This window comes from Macrobrachium nipponense, chromosome 26 (genome assembly GCF_015104395.2).
Source record: "Macrobrachium nipponense isolate FS-2020 chromosome 26, ASM1510439v2, whole genome shotgun sequence".
Classification (NCBI taxonomy): domain Eukaryota; kingdom Metazoa; phylum Arthropoda; class Malacostraca; order Decapoda; family Palaemonidae; genus Macrobrachium; species Macrobrachium nipponense.
The window spans coordinates 31129020-31146048 of NC_087215.1; the positions used below are offsets into that span (position 1 = coordinate 31129020).

At 40.8% G+C, this 17029-nt stretch overlaps 2 protein-coding genes across 4 annotated transcripts in view; one reads left to right on the plus strand and one right to left on the minus strand.

Annotated features, from left to right (window-relative positions):
* The window catches only part of LOC135200148 (uncharacterized), a 41274-nt gene extending 34712 nt beyond the window's left edge, over nt 1-6562 (minus strand). Inside the window, exon 1 of one of the 3 annotated variants that reach the window (XM_064228494.1) lies at nt 6474-6562. The gene's annotated coding sequence lies outside the window, so the exon portion shown is untranslated. Of the gene's footprint in view, nt 1-4895; nt 5209-6451 lie in introns of those variants that run through there. The other 2 variants (XM_064228493.1, XM_064228495.1) reach the window with 2 other exon arrangements.
* Nucleotides 6563-9220: 2658 nt separating this feature from the next.
* LOC135200150 (hornerin-like) overlaps nt 9221-17029 on the plus strand; it is a 196679-nt gene continuing 188870 nt past the window's right edge. Inside the window, 1 exon segment of the mRNA XM_064228499.1 lies at nt 9221-9341. The gene's annotated coding sequence lies outside the window, so the exon portion shown is untranslated.

Here is a 17029-nt window from a genome sequence, read left to right on the forward strand (position 1 = left end):
TCCCAGGGAAACAAACTTCTCCAGCGAAGAAATGGTTCCCAGCAGACTCATCCATTCCTTCGCCGAGCATGTTTCTTTCCCTAAGAAGGCTAACACTTTCTCTAAGCATCTCTGCTGATGTTCCTTTGATGGAAAAGCTTGAAAAGCCGCTGAATCCATCTGAATCCCCAGATACACGATGGACTGCGTGGGGATCAGATGGGACTTCTCGTAATTTACTATAAGGCCCAGGGCCTTCGTTCAGCTGTAATGTCGGCTGAAGGTCCTCCAGGCACCTTGACTTCGAAGGCGACTTGATTAGCCAGTCGTCCAGGTAGAGCGAGACTCTTATCTTCGATAGGTGAAGCCATTTCGCCACATTCCGCATGAGGAAAGTAAAAACCATCGGCGCCGTACTCAGACCGAAGCACAGAGCCCTGAACTGGAAGACCTGCCCTTTTAAGACGAACCTCAGGAACTTCCTTGATTGGGGATGGATCGGGACGTGGAAATAAGCGTCTTGAAGGTCCAATGACACCATCCAATCCCCCCCTGGTCTCAAGGCCCCTAGCACAGACTGAGAAGTTTCCATCCTGAATTTTTCTTTCTTTACAAAAATGTTCAGTCTGCTGACGTCTAGGACAGGTCTCCATCCCCCAGACTGCTTCGGAACCAGAGGAATAACCTGTTGTAGAAGCCTGGGGAATCCAGCATCAGGACTTCCTCTACGGCCTTCTTTTCCAACATTTGATCTAGAAGGTCGAGTAAGATCTGTTGCTTCTCTGACTGGTATGCGGGCGACAGGTCTATCGGCTTCGTGCTCAAAGGAGGCGCAGAGAGGAAAGGGATCTTGTATCCTCTCTTGATCACATCTAGGGTCCAGGTGTCCGCCCCTATCGTCCTCCATGCCTGAGCAAATAAGGTGAGTCTCGCACCTACAGGTGCCTGAAGGGCAGAAACGTCAAATTTTTTTTTCCCTTCTTGATAGAAGAGATCTTACCTCTGAAGGACCCCCTTCCTCTCGAAGAACCTCTAGAGGAAGGTGCTCCACGAAAGGGCTTAAATTTCTTCTTGGGTGCTGGAGCTGTTGAAGTAGAAGCCTGAGGAGTAGGTCGTCTGGAAGATTGAGTCAAGAGGTCCCTTGTTGCTTTTTCTTGCAAGTTTACCGACAGATCCTTAATCATGGACTGCGGAAATAGGTGCGTAGAGAAGGGGGCGAATAATAACTCCGCTTTCTGAGCGGGAGAAACTGCTTTCGCCGCAAAGCTACAATAGAGAGCTCTCTTCTTTAGCAGACCTGTAGCAAAATGAGATGCTAACTCATCAGAGCCATCCCTTACTGCTCTATCCATACAAGCTAATACACTCGAAAGCTCTTCCAGCGAAATCGAGTCTTGACTCCTCGATTGTACATCCAAAGCCCCGAGGCACCAATCTAAAAAGTTAAACACCTCTAGCGTCTTAAATAACCCCTTGAGGTGATGATCAGTCTCCGTCATTGTCCAAGAAACCTTAGCCGATGACAAATAAGACCTCCTTGGAGCGTCCACCAAATTGGCGAAATCTCCTTGAGAAGACGGTACTTTCAATCCTGCTTCTTCTCCTGTTTCGTACCAGATCCCAGCTCTCCCTTTCAGTCTAGATGGAGGAAGTGCAAACGAAGTCTTCCCTTTAACCTTCCTTGAATCCATCCAATCCTGGACTCTCTTAAACGCTCTCTTCGCAGAGAGCGAAGTGGCCATCTTAACGAAGCCAGGGGCCTTCCTAGCCTTCGATGAGGCAAATTGTGAAGGTGGAGAGCAAGGAACGGGCGCTTGAAAATTATCTGGGAACAATTTCTTAAGTAAATCCGTCAACGTCTTATAGTCTGACGACGCTGACGCATTTGGTTCGTCATCATCAGTAGGGCAGCGATCACTAGACGAATCCTTCTCTCGGTCATCAGCGCCCTTCAAAGATCGCGATGACTTCGACACTTTAACATGAGAAACATCCTGACGTTTCGGACTCAACTGTTGATCGTCCTGGAAAGCGTCCCGATATGCAAGGCGCCGCACGTTCTGAGAAGCGTCCTGCAGAGCGTCCTGATGTGTAGGACGCCGTGCGTCCTGAACAGCGTCAGCTCGAGCGTCTTGCTGAGCGTCATGATGTGTAGGACGCCGTGCGTCCTGAACAGCGTCAGCTCGAGCGTCTTGCTGAGCGTCATGATGTGTAGGACGCCGTGCGTCCTGAACAGCGTCAGTTGGAGCGTCTTGGCGAGCGTTCCGCGCGTCTTGAAAAGCATCTTCTCGAGCGTCCTGGTAAGCGCTTCGTTGCTTAAGATGCCGAGCGTGATCATCAACATGCAAAGCTTGAACTTCCGATATTGATCCTTGAGCGTTCTCGGCCTTTTGACAAAGACGCCGGCCGCCTGTGCGACAACTCACGTCTCTGTCAAATTCGTCTCTCCTAGACGCCCTTTCATGAGGAACATAATCACGTTCTCTAATGCGTCGGCTACTAGGAGGAGACTCAAAGGCCGAAAAACGCGGAGTAGGAGCCGGGGACTGCCTAGTCCTCTTAACAGGCAGCCACCTATCCTTCCTTCGATGACTAGTTTCTACCTCCTTTCTCTCAAAAAAGGAGGCTAACTGTCTCTGCATTTCCCAAAGCATTTTCCTTGAAGGGGAAAGTTCTCGATCAGGAGAAAAGGACTCATCCTGTGAGGAAGATGGGCGAGGGGATGCCCTTTCCTTCAACTCAGGAACATGCTTAGAGCGACTGTGACGCTCGAAAGAGTCCTCCCCTGATGAAGTCTTGTTCCTTTTCTGTGGCGGAAATGCTTCAAAATCTTCAGGTGACGAATCTATGTAATGATCAGAAGGACGTGAAGCGTCCTCTTCTCTGAAACCTCTCTTAAGAGGGCGACAAGGGCGACGGCCGCTTGTGCGACACCTTGCGCCCCTGCCGCTCTCCCCTGAGAGGTCTTCCGAGCGTCCCAACCTCGGCGAGGAGAGGAAGTCTCGGAAGAAGAGAAGCACTCTTTAAGTATTCGTGCCCGTGCACGAACACCGGCAGCCTGAGATTCGTCCTCAGTTTCTGCCGAAGGGACGTCAGACCGTCATTAGATCCCGTAACCCTCCTTCGGCTTTCGGCTTGCCCTCTCCCTAAGGCCTGGGAGTCCGGCAGGGCCTAGGCCTAGAGGCATTATGGGACCGATCTGACCCCCTTCCACAACACTAGATGCACTAACACTTTTATCACAATTCACATTTGACTGTAGAGCAATCACTTTAGATTCCAAGGCGCGAATCGACTCCATGATCGTAAATAATACGCTTCCTTCTGCAGACACTTCCTGATTGTTCGGAGGCAATACAACAGGATCAGGTTGAATTACATCTACAGGAGGATTTAATGGAGATACAATTCTACCTTGACTTCTACTCACAGAAGCACTCCTAGAGGAAGACCTCCTGATTCTATCACGCTCAAGCTTTCTCACGTAAGAATCATATGCCTTCCATTCAATTTCAGTCAATTGCTCACACTCGATGCATCTATCATTCAACATACATACATGACTACGACATTTCGAGCACACTGAATGAGGGTCTACCGAAGCTTTCGGCAACCTCACCTTACATTCATGCACCTTACACACCCTGAAGCTAGCAGAGCTAGATCCAGACATCGTAATCAAAGAAAAGTCAAAGCCAAATCCAAATCAAATCCACTATCACGTATGCCAAGCCAACAAGCCAAATCAAAACCAAAAGTCAATCAGAATACTCAAGTTAGCACAAGAAGTTTCAAAATCCTAGGCGGAGGTCTGTAAACAGTTGTTTACCGACCGGCGACAGAGAAAAATCTGAATAGAAAATGGGAATGATTCCTGATATCCGCCTCCCAGCGGCGGGAATGGGTACTAACCACCTGGCCGCCCACTGCGTGTGCCGGGAGTTTGGAAATTCTGTCGGACGTCGGAGAATACAGCTATATATATATCTGACAGGTAAGTTTCATGAACAAACCTTATTTTTTAATGAATATTTTCAAAAACCACCATAAAACCGAAGCGCCATGGAGCAAAGCAGCCGATAACTGGGGACCACCTGTGTTATGTATACTAGTTATCTCATTTCATCTATACTGCAGCTACTCTATTTCTTACTGCCCTTAATTCTTGCTTCACAATCCTGTATATTACCTAGGTAAAGAAATTCTCTGCCAAATCTGAGACCTGTTCATCTATCTTAATGGGTTCTACAATTCCCCTGTCCCACTTCCTCTTGTAATGTCTTCTTCCATAAATATTTTGTAATCCTGAGGACCTATCCTGACATCATCTTTATTATTTTCACCACAGATTATGGAGTTCACACCCACACCTTTCCTAAAACCACCATAAGGCCATGTCCCTTGTTTCACTTTTGCTTCCTTTCCAGGTACTATAAGCTTTGTTTTACTTGCAACGATTTTCATCCTCTCCTATCCATTCCATTTTTCCACTGCCTCCTCCACAGATTTTGCTGTTAGCACTGAGTCATTTACATAAAGAAGCTTACAGGGACCCATTTTATGTACTTCTTTGAAGCCTCTTCTATTAACCAACTGAAATAAACAGCAAAGGACTCAGCACTGATCAATGATAAAACAACATTTATCTCAAATGTTTCTCAAACATTGTCTTTAATCTGCATTTAGTATTATGGTAGAGTATAACATTAACAGTTTAATGAGTCTTCTGGTAAAACTTGTAATTATAATGCCCATTTGATAATTTACAAGGTTACTTGTTACATGGTACTTTTCATATACTTGCCTCATCAAAAAGAATGAACCCAAACCTTTTTTCAATATTCTTATAACATGTTAAAGTAGCTTTAGTCCTTCATAAATTCCATATTTTATTGCCTTGCCTATGCTTTACATACCATTACTGTAAGGTGTTTTCTCACATTCCTGGTCTAGTTTCTTCCTTATCTAGTAAGCTCTTGAATGATTGGCTCTCCTGCTGCTTTCCTGGAGTTTTACCAGGTTTCATCTTTTAAAGACCCTTTCAACCTTTTCAGTTATTTTGTTCTTTCTTGGTAGTACTTATACCAGCATCTGGCAACATTCTCCTGTCCAAGTTTATTTTCTGCAATGGTCAGCGACTACAATTTACAAATGTTGGCAGAAAAGTGATGACTGCCTCCCGCAGATGCTTGCCACAGCCTTGTTGAATTATTCCAAAGCCATAAGATTCCCCTCTAAAGCTCAAAAGCTCTGAGGTAAGAATAGAATTAAATAGAATAAATATAGAATTTAGGTCAAAGGCCAAGCACTAGGACCTGTGAGGTCACTCAGCACTGAAATGGAAATTTACAATAAAAAGGGTTTCAAGGTGTAACAGGAGGGAAAACTCACAGCTGCACTATGAATCAATTGTTTGGAGAACATGGAAAGTAAGATAGAAGAAAGAGACATACAGTAAATGAAATGAAAGGGGTTGTAAGTAGGGGCCAAAGGGACGCTGCAAAGTACTCTAAGTAGAGCATACAGTGCACTGCATGTGGCGCACTGATGGCACTAACCCCTATGGGGCTCAAAGGTAAGTAATAGTATAGCCTAATAAAGGTTAAGACAGCAGGTCTAAGCTATGGGAGTATAGAATAAAAATATGGGCAAAACCAAGTATCCTCTCCTGATCTGGCAGAATGTATCACCCATGTGAGATTAGGTTAGGTTAGGGGTATCACAATTAGCACATCAAAAAATGAAGCAGCATATGCCCCTGAGAACTAGCACTCACAGTTAAATGTAAACTAATCCTTAGCAAAAGACATAACCTACCAACTATGGGGTAATCCTACAGTTTAGGGGTCCAAATTCACTGCATTACGTAAAGTTAAGATTAGTACATACATTAATCAAATATTTACTGAATCATGGAAAACAATGAAAAAAAGTAGCTATTTACCTGCTTACAGAAGCAGCAGCGATTGTAATAAAAAAAAATGAGACTAAAAGGCAAATAAAGCACTAATAAACAAAAACATGTCTTAGGGGATACTATACAGATCCATAGAATTTTGAGAAAATTGTCAATCTCTACTTCTGCAAGCAGATAAACTCTCATTTGTTCAGATTTAACAAAAAGTGGCTGCTGAAGAGCATGAGCCCATGCCAGGTTCCTAGGCAATCACTCCATAGCTAAACAGTTGTGAAGAAACTACACTACACTGTTTGTGGGAGTGGCAGAGCTTTAGGCTATTCACTTTGTTTTTTACAATCTCTGCTTTGTAAGCAGATAGCTAAACTACTAATCTTTTTTGTTTTAGCAAATAGGCTAGGTACCTAGTAGGTATAGGTATAGGTAGCTAGGTAGTACTAGGTATATATTTTTAAAAATAAGTTCAATAGAAGCGAATGAAACGACATACACGGTTCAGAACTTATTACCACTACTACCTATCAATTAAAAAGTAATTCAATACACCAGACTCACTCAACGATTATGATTATGATACCTATAATACAATTATTTCAAGAAACCCTGATTTAGTAGTTAGTCATAGTTGCCTGGAAATTCCTTTGTAACGGCTCTCTTCCTCGATCAATTTTGCCTTTGGTTGTTATGCTTGCTTTGGTATGTTTACACTGTAGTACCATAAATCCATATTTCTATATATAAGAATTCTTTCAAATTTTCGCTTTTGTCTCTAGACAGTCCCGTGAATGGAAAGATGTTGGCATTTAGCTTCTTGTCACCCTGATGTGGCTGTTGATTGTATATATATATATAATATATATATATATATATATATATATATATATATATATATATATATATATTATATTATATATAATTCTATGTTCCGTGATTGTTTCCTTAGACTTTTAATATAGATTGTATTTTTTTTGCGTAGTCACCCAAATTTTGGTTAAATTTGCCTCTCTCATTCAGATTAATTTAAAATAAGCGGGTTTTTTTCTTGTTCTAACTCTTACATGAAGCTATGTCTGCCTATATATGGTCTTTTCCTTAACCATGGCTGTAAAATTTATCTTCTTTTAATTCAGTCTTTTCCTACGAGACCAAGTTCTCCATCAACTTATGATATTAAATATTCTTCACAAGTTTTATGTCAATATCCCATGGCAAATCCGTACAGTCACCAAGCAGAACTGCCCGCAAAATTGTAGTAATTCTGGCATCATGGTCAGCAATTCCCTTGTCTTGCAACTCAGTTCATCCGCCAACAGAATTGATGTAGTCTGCATTTCTTTTCTATTCGTTCACTATCAAATAAGCTTTATCAGAACGATTAGGACAAAGTCACTCCAATATCTTGATGTTATTAGCAATGAAGCCATATATAAATCTAATATGATACAACTCATCACATTCACATTCTACCCAGTTTTTATCATCCCCATATCGAATATGCAAGTAGGATATACCGATGTTCCTATTTTAGCCAGCCACATTGCATTTTTACTGGCAACTGTGTTTCCTATTGTTATGGCTGTTTTCCAAGTACAACACAGCCAACTTTAAATGGAAAAGAATGGGTTTCCTGCTAAAAATGCTTGAGCACCAAGTGTTCTTTCACCTTGCCCTGTCTTATTTAAATTATTTTGCATTCTTACTTCTTAACTTCTGCATTTGTTTATTTCGAGGTTCATCATGTGTTCAGTAGCAACTTTTTTTGTAATTATTCTAAAAACAACGGTTACCTAACACAGCAAAAATATCATCATTTATGATATCGCCATAATATATATAGTGCCAGTGAATGGTCTGCAACATTGTTTATTTTTACGTAAAGCCCAAGTATACTTACCTGTATAATTAATTTGTCCAAATATCGGTTTCTGTTCTTATTTAATGTGACCAGGTATGTCTAATAAGGTCTGAAAAATAACGAGTTTAATCTTGCAGTTTTTATGAGTTTTCTGTCTCTATCTCAGCATTATATCACAATGCTTTTAATACTTCAGTAATTTCATGTAAGAAATGCATAAACTTTGGCGAGTTGTTTAATCTAAAATATCCCTTATTTCTTAAAAAGAGATATTTAATCTTTTTTCCACGTTAGCTGATTTCATATCAAGTTATTATTTCATCCTATAACGTCACAAAAGAAATATATTTTTTTTAGGAGCATAAACTTAAGCGAATTCCATAAAAGGCTCACTATCTCACCCGATTTTATTATTTTGATTTTTTAGCTTTCGAATTCGATAAATCCATTGCAAATTTATTTTTGTTGGCTACTGTTCTGTATTTATATCGTGTTATTAAGTTAGTTTGACCTTATTCGTTTTTGTTGACAGCTGATACCCGACCTCAGTCCTATAGTGCTCTTCATAATCCATTATCATTCTCAATTTTTTGTTTCAGTTCATGTTCATTCTCATTTGTTTACAAATATATTCCCGTTTTCCTTCACGTCACCGACAATTCCAGTAACCTTGTCTATCTAGTTTATAATTTGATTAAAATTCATTGAAATTTTATTTAAACTATATAAAAATAAAATATAGATTTTATTGTTTTGCTATGGTTAGTATTATTGATAATTTACTTGATATAGCCTTAAGAGTATTTTATTTAAAACAACATAATGTATTTATTTGATCTCTAACATGGATCACTTAGGGTAAGATAATGGTAATGTTCAGAAAGAATCCCTTCAGTAAATATGATATATTTAATTTTGAATTAACACACTTATAATAGAATATATATTTTAAAAATGAGTTAATAAATATTTATAAAGGTAATTATTGAGTTGCTGTATAAAATAACACTTCTTGATTAAAAATACCATAGGAAGAATGGTGTTTAATGCCAGATGTATGATACTTATTATACAATACAAACTTTTCTCATCAGCAACATGTAGGGGGAATGGACCATACTCGCAAATATGTGGCTCTATTTTGTCTAAATTGTTGGTATAAGATAATCAGTTAGAGAATAATGCACGATTAATTAGTAAAATCGTTGACAAATTAATACTTTCTTGTTCGCATCAAGCCAAGAGCCTTATCGACGTAAATATTAAATGGTAATGAGATTTATTAAAATTCCAGTTATTTTGTACACATTTGTCAAATCAGTGTACATTAACACCCCGTTTAATGCTGATAAGCTTGAATTTGGATTATCAATGTCTTAATTTCATTGGATGTACACAACATTCTTTTGAAATGAGCACGATAGTCTACTTAGGCGCTAGCCACGCCCACAAACATTACAATACCATGAGTCAAGTATCCGAAATTCTGGTTCTGAATTCGCTGTTGGCCTGTCCAAGAAATATTTCGGGGATTTTTGTTGGTTTCGTCCTGCGTCAATTTTGATGACCCCAATTTTCCCCTGATAAAGCGTAAGTATTTCCGTGACATCAGAAGACGTTCCTTGAGTTGATAGGCTGCGGTATTTTAGAGATGAATGATGTTGAAAGTGCTGTTCTTATGTAGGTCACAGAATGTAAGCTACTACCTAAAGGACAGCTCGTAGTAGCTCGGCACCGTAAGAATTTATAAATTGGGACATTGGCCGATGCCCTTCTGAAATACATGAGGTTGAGGACGCTTGAAAATAGGTACAATGAGTTGAGGCCCTTCGGAAATACATTTGGTTGAGGACGCTTGAAAATAGGTAGGTAGGGCTACCAAGGTACATTGGGTTGAGGCCCTTTGGAAATACATTGGGTTGAGGCCTTTTGGAAATAGGCTACATTGGGTTGAGGACGCTTGAAAATAGGTAGGTAGTTTGGGTTGAGGCCCTTTGGAAATAGGGTAAAGCACCGCATGGCCTGCATCAAGCCAACGACGATCATAGCATGTCACTCTCCAAAAAAGTACTTAGGCTATAACGCCTCCTGACACTGGAGATGGGCATCATTCGCGACTTGTTGTTGGTGAGAAACGGAGCGAAAGACCTCTACTCTCCTCTCAAAGTACTAAGTATTTTCTCCAAAGTTAGAAATTAGGTAGGGCCAAATTTAAAGCATTAAACAGAGGGTAGTAAAAAGGGTGTCCACGGCAGTGGAAATCTCACCAAAACGCTTTCGAAATTTTTACTTACGCTTCATTTGTTTTAGAAGGTTGACGCCATCTCGATGTTTGCGGAGTCACTTGTGTCAACAAACTTCCCATTTCCTGTGATAAATCCGCACACCACTTGTACCCACAGATGCTGGGGCACTTTCATCACAACAATCGGAACAGTCCCTTACCAGGACGTTTTTAAGTAAACAACTGTTTTGGTAGAAGACGACGAAGAAGCGTGCACTTAGATAATTTTTTTAAATAAATAGTAAAACATCAATATTTTACATACTTGTGATGATTAATTTGAAAATATTCGTTATTGAAAAAGTAAATAGATTCTGACTCAAATTTAAGTAATTATTTTCCGGAATTAGAACGTTCTTTTAGGCTAAGTCCTGTATTATAACGTCACGACATCTTGACTTTCTTACCTATTGTAAATAATTGCTATACTCAACTTTCTTGCAGAACAGTTTACCAGTTATTCATGCAGATTGGTATCAGCTATTCATGTAATTCTTATGATGGTAATGCGCATATACCTATATCTTTATTATTTACTTTTTGGATATATGAAGATGTTTTACTGCCGGATTACCACCGTAGTGTGACGCAATCGTTTTTGGTCCCTGGGCCTCTGTCTGTTTTTGCACCATAAGAAATTATGGGGCCGAATTTGCAATGACCAGAAAGTCGTTAAAAGAGGAAAGTTAGCATTAAGGGGCATATGTTTTGATTGAGAAAAATACAAATTTATTCAATAGCTAGCTTGTAAAAAATACTTGATTACAAAAAACTTGATTGACAACTAAGCAGCATATCTACTAAGGGTTCAGAGACAGTGCAAGCACGTTTTTGGGCAATACCTATTTCTGTAACGAACACTCATATCAGAACGAGATTTTGCTATAGTGCATTACACCCAGTGCCGAAATTTATTAGGGTGTCGTGAATCCCTAATCGTAAAGAATAACGACACTTGTCCTTGTACCAATAGATAAAAACTCCATTATGCAGAAATGGATACGAACACACGTAAAAAGCTCCACCTACCCTCTCCCCCCCTCCACTACCACCCCTTTCCTTCTTCCTTCCTTTGCCTTCCTTTCTCTCTCTCTCTCTCTCTCTCTCTCTCTCTCTCTCTCTCTCTCTCTCTCTCTCTCTCTCTTGCCATTCGGTATGTGTTCACCCTCCAAACTGGGTATAAGACTTACACAAAACATGGAAATTGGTGAAATTAGGCTATGTATTGGAAGTATATATACATAAATATTAAAGCAATTTTATCATTATTGCATTACTATTACAACTAGAATTCATGGAAACAGTTTATAATAATGCATCGGCATATGTGTGAAGCTCCACTAATGTGGCAACGATGATTTTGCCATTCTTAGCATGCAAAGATTAAAGGTTACATTTATTTCTGGCATACAGTTATTAAGGAAAATCAAAATACTAATATAGACTTAAATCAATGAAAAGTGCTAGCAAAAAAAAAAAAACATAATCCATTTATCCGGAGTCTGTTCCTCTATGGTTTTCGGTAGCCAGATGTACGACAAGGTTAGAAACATTGGATTGTATCTACTTTAGAAATATCTGCAATGTTTCGGGGTAATTTGGTTGCAAAAAAGCGATAGTAGACATGAAATAAATTAACATTTTTAAATAACAAAGTAAAGCTGAACTAAATAACGAGTAAAGTAAACAATTTCGGGAATAAAACTTTGCAGTGTCGTCGTCTGCTGTTCGTAACTGTGTTTGTGGCGAGCGCGCTTAGGAACCAGGAACAGAACTTGGTTAAAGTGCAATGTGGAGTGAATTGAAACCAAAACATTGGAAGTTTACCTTTTTATTCTGCCAAAAGGACATTGGCCACAAATCCCTGGGTGCCTTCTTGAGACCTGAAATGGCTACTGAACTGGAGGTGTTATCACCCAAACTCCATTCATTGAGATAGTATAGTATCCAAGTACTCTAGGGTGAACACAAGAGGAACAGGTTCACTTCCTTTTAGCTCCCTCTGTCAAGTTGCAGCTTGGGCCAATTATAAGCTCGAGTGTGGATCAGGCAAAGTTGCAGTAGGCCACCTAACTGAGTGAATGAGGGTCTTCACTCATCCACTTACATGCCACCAGTTCACTACCGTGTTACCAAGTTTAAGTGATTAGGTTTAGCTCACGCTAAGAATTATTCCTACCTAAAAGTATCTGATTTTTATACCGTGGAAAAATACAAATGACATTAACATAGATGAGATAGTTACCTACTGACTTCTATTTCCTACCCTTGTTGGGAAATAGTACAGTATTCTTTTGAACTTAACTTAAAAGGCTCTGATTTGTATTAACTAGGAGAAAGAAATTACCTTAAAATTTTGTTTATAGGAAAATTTGAATACAGTAATCCCCTTTTATGTATGACTATTCCTCAGCATGAGCTGGAAATGGTCATTAGATTATAATCAGATTGTCCTTTATTTTTTTTTGATCTTGAAAACTTTTTTTTTTTTTTTTTTTGTTGTTTTTTTTTTTTTTTTTTTTTTTTTTTTGTTTTTTTTTTTTTTTTTTTTTTTTTACACCTTGACCCTTAAACGCTGACTGGACGTATTATACGTCTACTATAATTGTCTGTTGGGTGCTAAGTTGACGTACAGTATGTCGACTACAAAAAGTTTTTTTAAATATTCACAGAAAAATAGCTATACATGTAGACCTAGTTTGCGAAAAATTTTGAATCGCGCCTTGAGGGATGCTGGGAGTTCACAGATCATGCTGTTGTTTTGTTTACAAGCGTTACCCAGGCGCGCATGCGCGAATTGCTTTCTTCTCACACTAGAAAGCATCAGCGACGCATCTCAGAAATTCTTTCGTCAGTTTGTCGTAATTTTTGCACCATTTTATATTAGCCATCACATAGAGTTTAATATATGAAAATGTGCGCAATTTCATGTAGAATACAACAAAAAACAACCAATGATTGTAACTTTTATAAGTTTTGAAATATTTTCCTATAAATAACGATAAGTGCCAAAACTTCAACCTTTGGTCAACTTTGACTCAACCGAAATGGTTGAAAAACGCAATTGTAAGCTAAAACTCTTACATTTTAGTAATATTCAATCATTTGCCTTCATTTTGCAACAAATTGGAAGTCTCTAGCACAATATTTCGATTTATGGTGAATTTTTGAAAAAAAAACTTTCTCCACACGGTGTTGTAATGTTTGCACCTTTTTATATTAGCTGATACATAAAGTTTTATAATTGGAAATGTGCACAATTTCATGTAGCATACAACAAAAAATAACTCGTGGTTGTAGCTTCTATCAGTTTTGTACATGCAACTTCCCCGGCAGATATATACTTAGCTTATGTCTCTGACGTCCGACAGAAATTCGAATTTCGCGGCACACGCTGCAGGTAGGTCAGGTGATCTACCCCCCTGCCGCTGGGTGGCAGGAATAGGAACCATTCCCGTTCTAGAACCAGATTTTCTCTGTCGCGGTAGTGTCAACATATGTTGTTGCTACCTCCTGACTTGATTTTCGTTTTTCATCGCCATCGATCTTCTGGGCTGTCTTTTGCAGGGAAGTACTGGGTCTTTGGTTCGGCATACGCTTTTATTAACTTTTTAATGAATTTGGCTTCGAAAATTTCGAAGAATATATGACGTGTAACTACCGAAATTTTTGGTAGACACTTACATAGTTTGCAAGAAAGGGAAATATTAATTTTGTTCATGACACTTACCTGCCAGATATATATATAGCTGTATTCTCTGACGACCGACAGAATTTCAAAACTCCCGGCAAACGCAGTGGTCGGCTAGGTGGTTAGTACCCATTCCCGCCGCTGGGAGGCGGATACCGGGAACCATTCCCATTTTCTATTCAGATTTTCTTCTGTCGCCGGTCGGTAAACATCTGTTTACAGACCTCCGCTTAGGATTTCGAAAACTTCATTTGTCACTTGAGTATTTGGATTGTCTTTTGGTTTCGGACTTGGCTTAGTGATTTGGCATACGCTATTGTGGTTTGGATTTTGATTTTGGCTTTGAATTTTCTTAGAATTGAGATGTCTGGATCTAGTTCTACTAGTTTCAGGGTGTGTGGTGTAGAAGAATGTAAGGTGAGGCTACCAAAAGCCTCGGTAGATCCTCACACAGTGTGTGTGAATTGTAGAGGGCATGTTTGCTTGTTGGATGATAGGTGCAAAGAATGTGAAGTGTTAACTGACCTCCAGGAGTGCTTCTGTTAAAAGTTAAAGTAAAGTTGCTCAATCTAACATAAATGTAGAACATGCTACGCATAACCCTATAATTTCTCCTTCAGATAAGGAAGTGATTGTTACCGAAGGGAATGCCCTTTCTACCATTTTAGAATCGATTCGGAACCTTGAATCGAAAATGAAAGTGCTACAATCTAATGTGCAAAAGTGTAGTGATAGTGTTAGTGCCCCTAGTGAAGTGGAGGGGGCGTCAGATCGGTCCTATAATGCCTCCAGGTTGAGACCTCTGTCGGACTCCCATGAACACAGGAACAATGCGGACATGTCGAAGGCTGAAGGAGGGAGGTTACGGAAGAATTAAACACCAGGTACTTGGCGTCCCCTTCAGGCCAGATCCATGAAGACGCTATCCAAGGCTGCCAAAGATCGCGCGCAAGCTCGAATCTTGAAGGAATGCTTCTCTTCCTCCGAGACGTCCTCACCTCACCGTGGGTGGGAATCTCGGAAGACCTCTCCGACTGAGAGTGGTAAGGAAGACGTAAGGTGTCGCACAAGCGGCCATCGTCCTCTCGCCCCCTCTTATGAAAGGTCTTACGGAAGAGTACGCAGCCTCTCCAAGGAGAGTGTAAGGAAGACGTAAGACGTCTTGAGAGTGGTAAAGAAGACGTAAGACGTCGCACTGGCGGCCATCGTCTTCTCGACCTCTTAGGAAAGGTATGATGGAAAGAGGACGCTTCATCGGGAGATCGAGAGCTGTCTCCCGCCTCGATTTACGCTCGGTCTCTCCGGAAAACTTCGAAGACAGTATCCCGCACAAGAGATTTAGGACGCTTTCTGAGCGTCCTGATTCGAGTCCGGAGAGAAGGAAGAAGGCGTCCCCTCGCCCCATCTTCTTCTCAAAGGTTCATTCCATCATATGGTTCTTCACCATCAAAAAAGACTCTCGAAGCGATTCGTCAACAGTTGGATACGTTTTTTCGCCAAGAAAGAGGAAAGATCACGTAGTCGTAAAAAAGATCTTTGGCTACCCGTCAAGAAATCTAGACGTTCTCTGCGGCTTCTTCTTCGTTCTTCGTCTTCGTCTGATCCGTCGCCTTCTAGACCTCATCGACTCAATCAGGAACGCGCAAGCAGTCCTGCTGAGAGAGTCTCTAGAAGTATTGGCGGTAAAGAAAAAGACAATAGGTGCCGCACAGGCGGCCGCCGCCGTCGTCTTTTCCCAGAGTCGAAGAACGTTCAGAAGGATCGCTCAGGAATAAAATTGGGAGGAATGGATCTTGACTTACAGGAAGAGAATATTCAACAAAACAAACGCTTTGCTAACCAGGACGCTCGTAAGGACGCTTCTCGGGACGCTCGGGGTCGGAAACGTCGGCTGGAGAGCCTTCAGACGCACAATATTAGTTCAGAAGAAGGATATGAAGATGAATATGAGGACGTTTTTGAGGACGCGAGGCGTAGTGCTAGTAAGGACGCTCGTCGTCCTTCATATCAGTACGCGTTCCAGGACGCAAATGAGGACGCTTTCCAGGACGCAAATGAGGACGCTTTTGAGGGCGCTAGGCGTCCGATGCATAAAGTTACCCTGAGAAGAAAAGAACAGGTCGCTAGTCAGAAGGATAAGCGCCATATGCTTCAAGGTAGTAGGAACTACAATATCAGTGCTCGTCAAGAGAAATCGTATGACGTCAGTTTGGAAAATTCGGAGAGAAAGTCAAGGTTAGGAGAACATAGCAGACTCTCCTCTTCAAAATTGATTTCAAACACAAAACCTGCGGTTCGAAAGGGAGGTGAAACTTTGGTTTTCTTCTCGTTCAATGCAGAATAAGGCTATGTCTCCATTAGAAAATAAATCGTCAAGCGAGGCTGTTTCGGAATGGAGGAGGAGGATCCTACAACCTCATCCTCTGTGGATTATAAGACTTTGACTCGTCTTTTAAAAGATTTGTTTCCCGAGAAGTTCCGAGCTCCAGTTCCTCTCTCTCCACCTTCGCAACTAACCTCTTCGAAGGCAAGGAAGACTCCAAATTTTGTCAAAATGGCCACCTCGCTCTCGACTAAAAGGGCTTTTAAAAGAATCCATGATTGGATTGGAATCCAAAAAGACAAATGGCAAGACTTCTTTTGCACTTCCCCCCCCACAAGGCTTAGTGGAAGATCGGGGAAGTGGTACGAGACAGAAGAGGAAGCAGGTTTGAGAATCCCCGCTTCCACACAAGGGGATTTCGCCAACTTAGTGGAAGCTCCTAGAAGATCTTACCTGGCATCAGCGAAAGTTTCGTGGACAATGTCGGAGATAGATCACCATCTCAAAGGCCTTTATATAACTTTGGAAGTTTTTAACTTTCTAGATTGGTGTTTGGGCGTCTTGGATGTTCAGTCTAGAAGCCCAGATTCCATCTCATTGAGGACTTAGCGAGTATTTTGTCATGCATGGACAGAGCAGTAAGAGATGGCTCCGACGAACTGGCATCACATTTTGCGTCGGGAGTCCTGAAGAAACGAGCACTCTTCTGTAGCTTCACAGCTAAGTCAGTGTCGCCAGCGCAAAAAGCAGAATTGTTGTTCGCTCCCTTTTCTGCTCATCTTTTTCCACAATCGATGGTAAAGGATTTATCAGTAAATCTCCAAGAACGAGCGACGCAGGACTTATTGTCTCGGTCTTCGAAACGCTCCTGCTGATCAGATGTTCTTCAAGAACCACGCAAGCTTCTAGGAAGAATTATAAGCCCTTTCGTGGAAGAGCCTCTTCAAGAGCTGCTGCTCGAGGGAGGAGTTTCCCTAGGG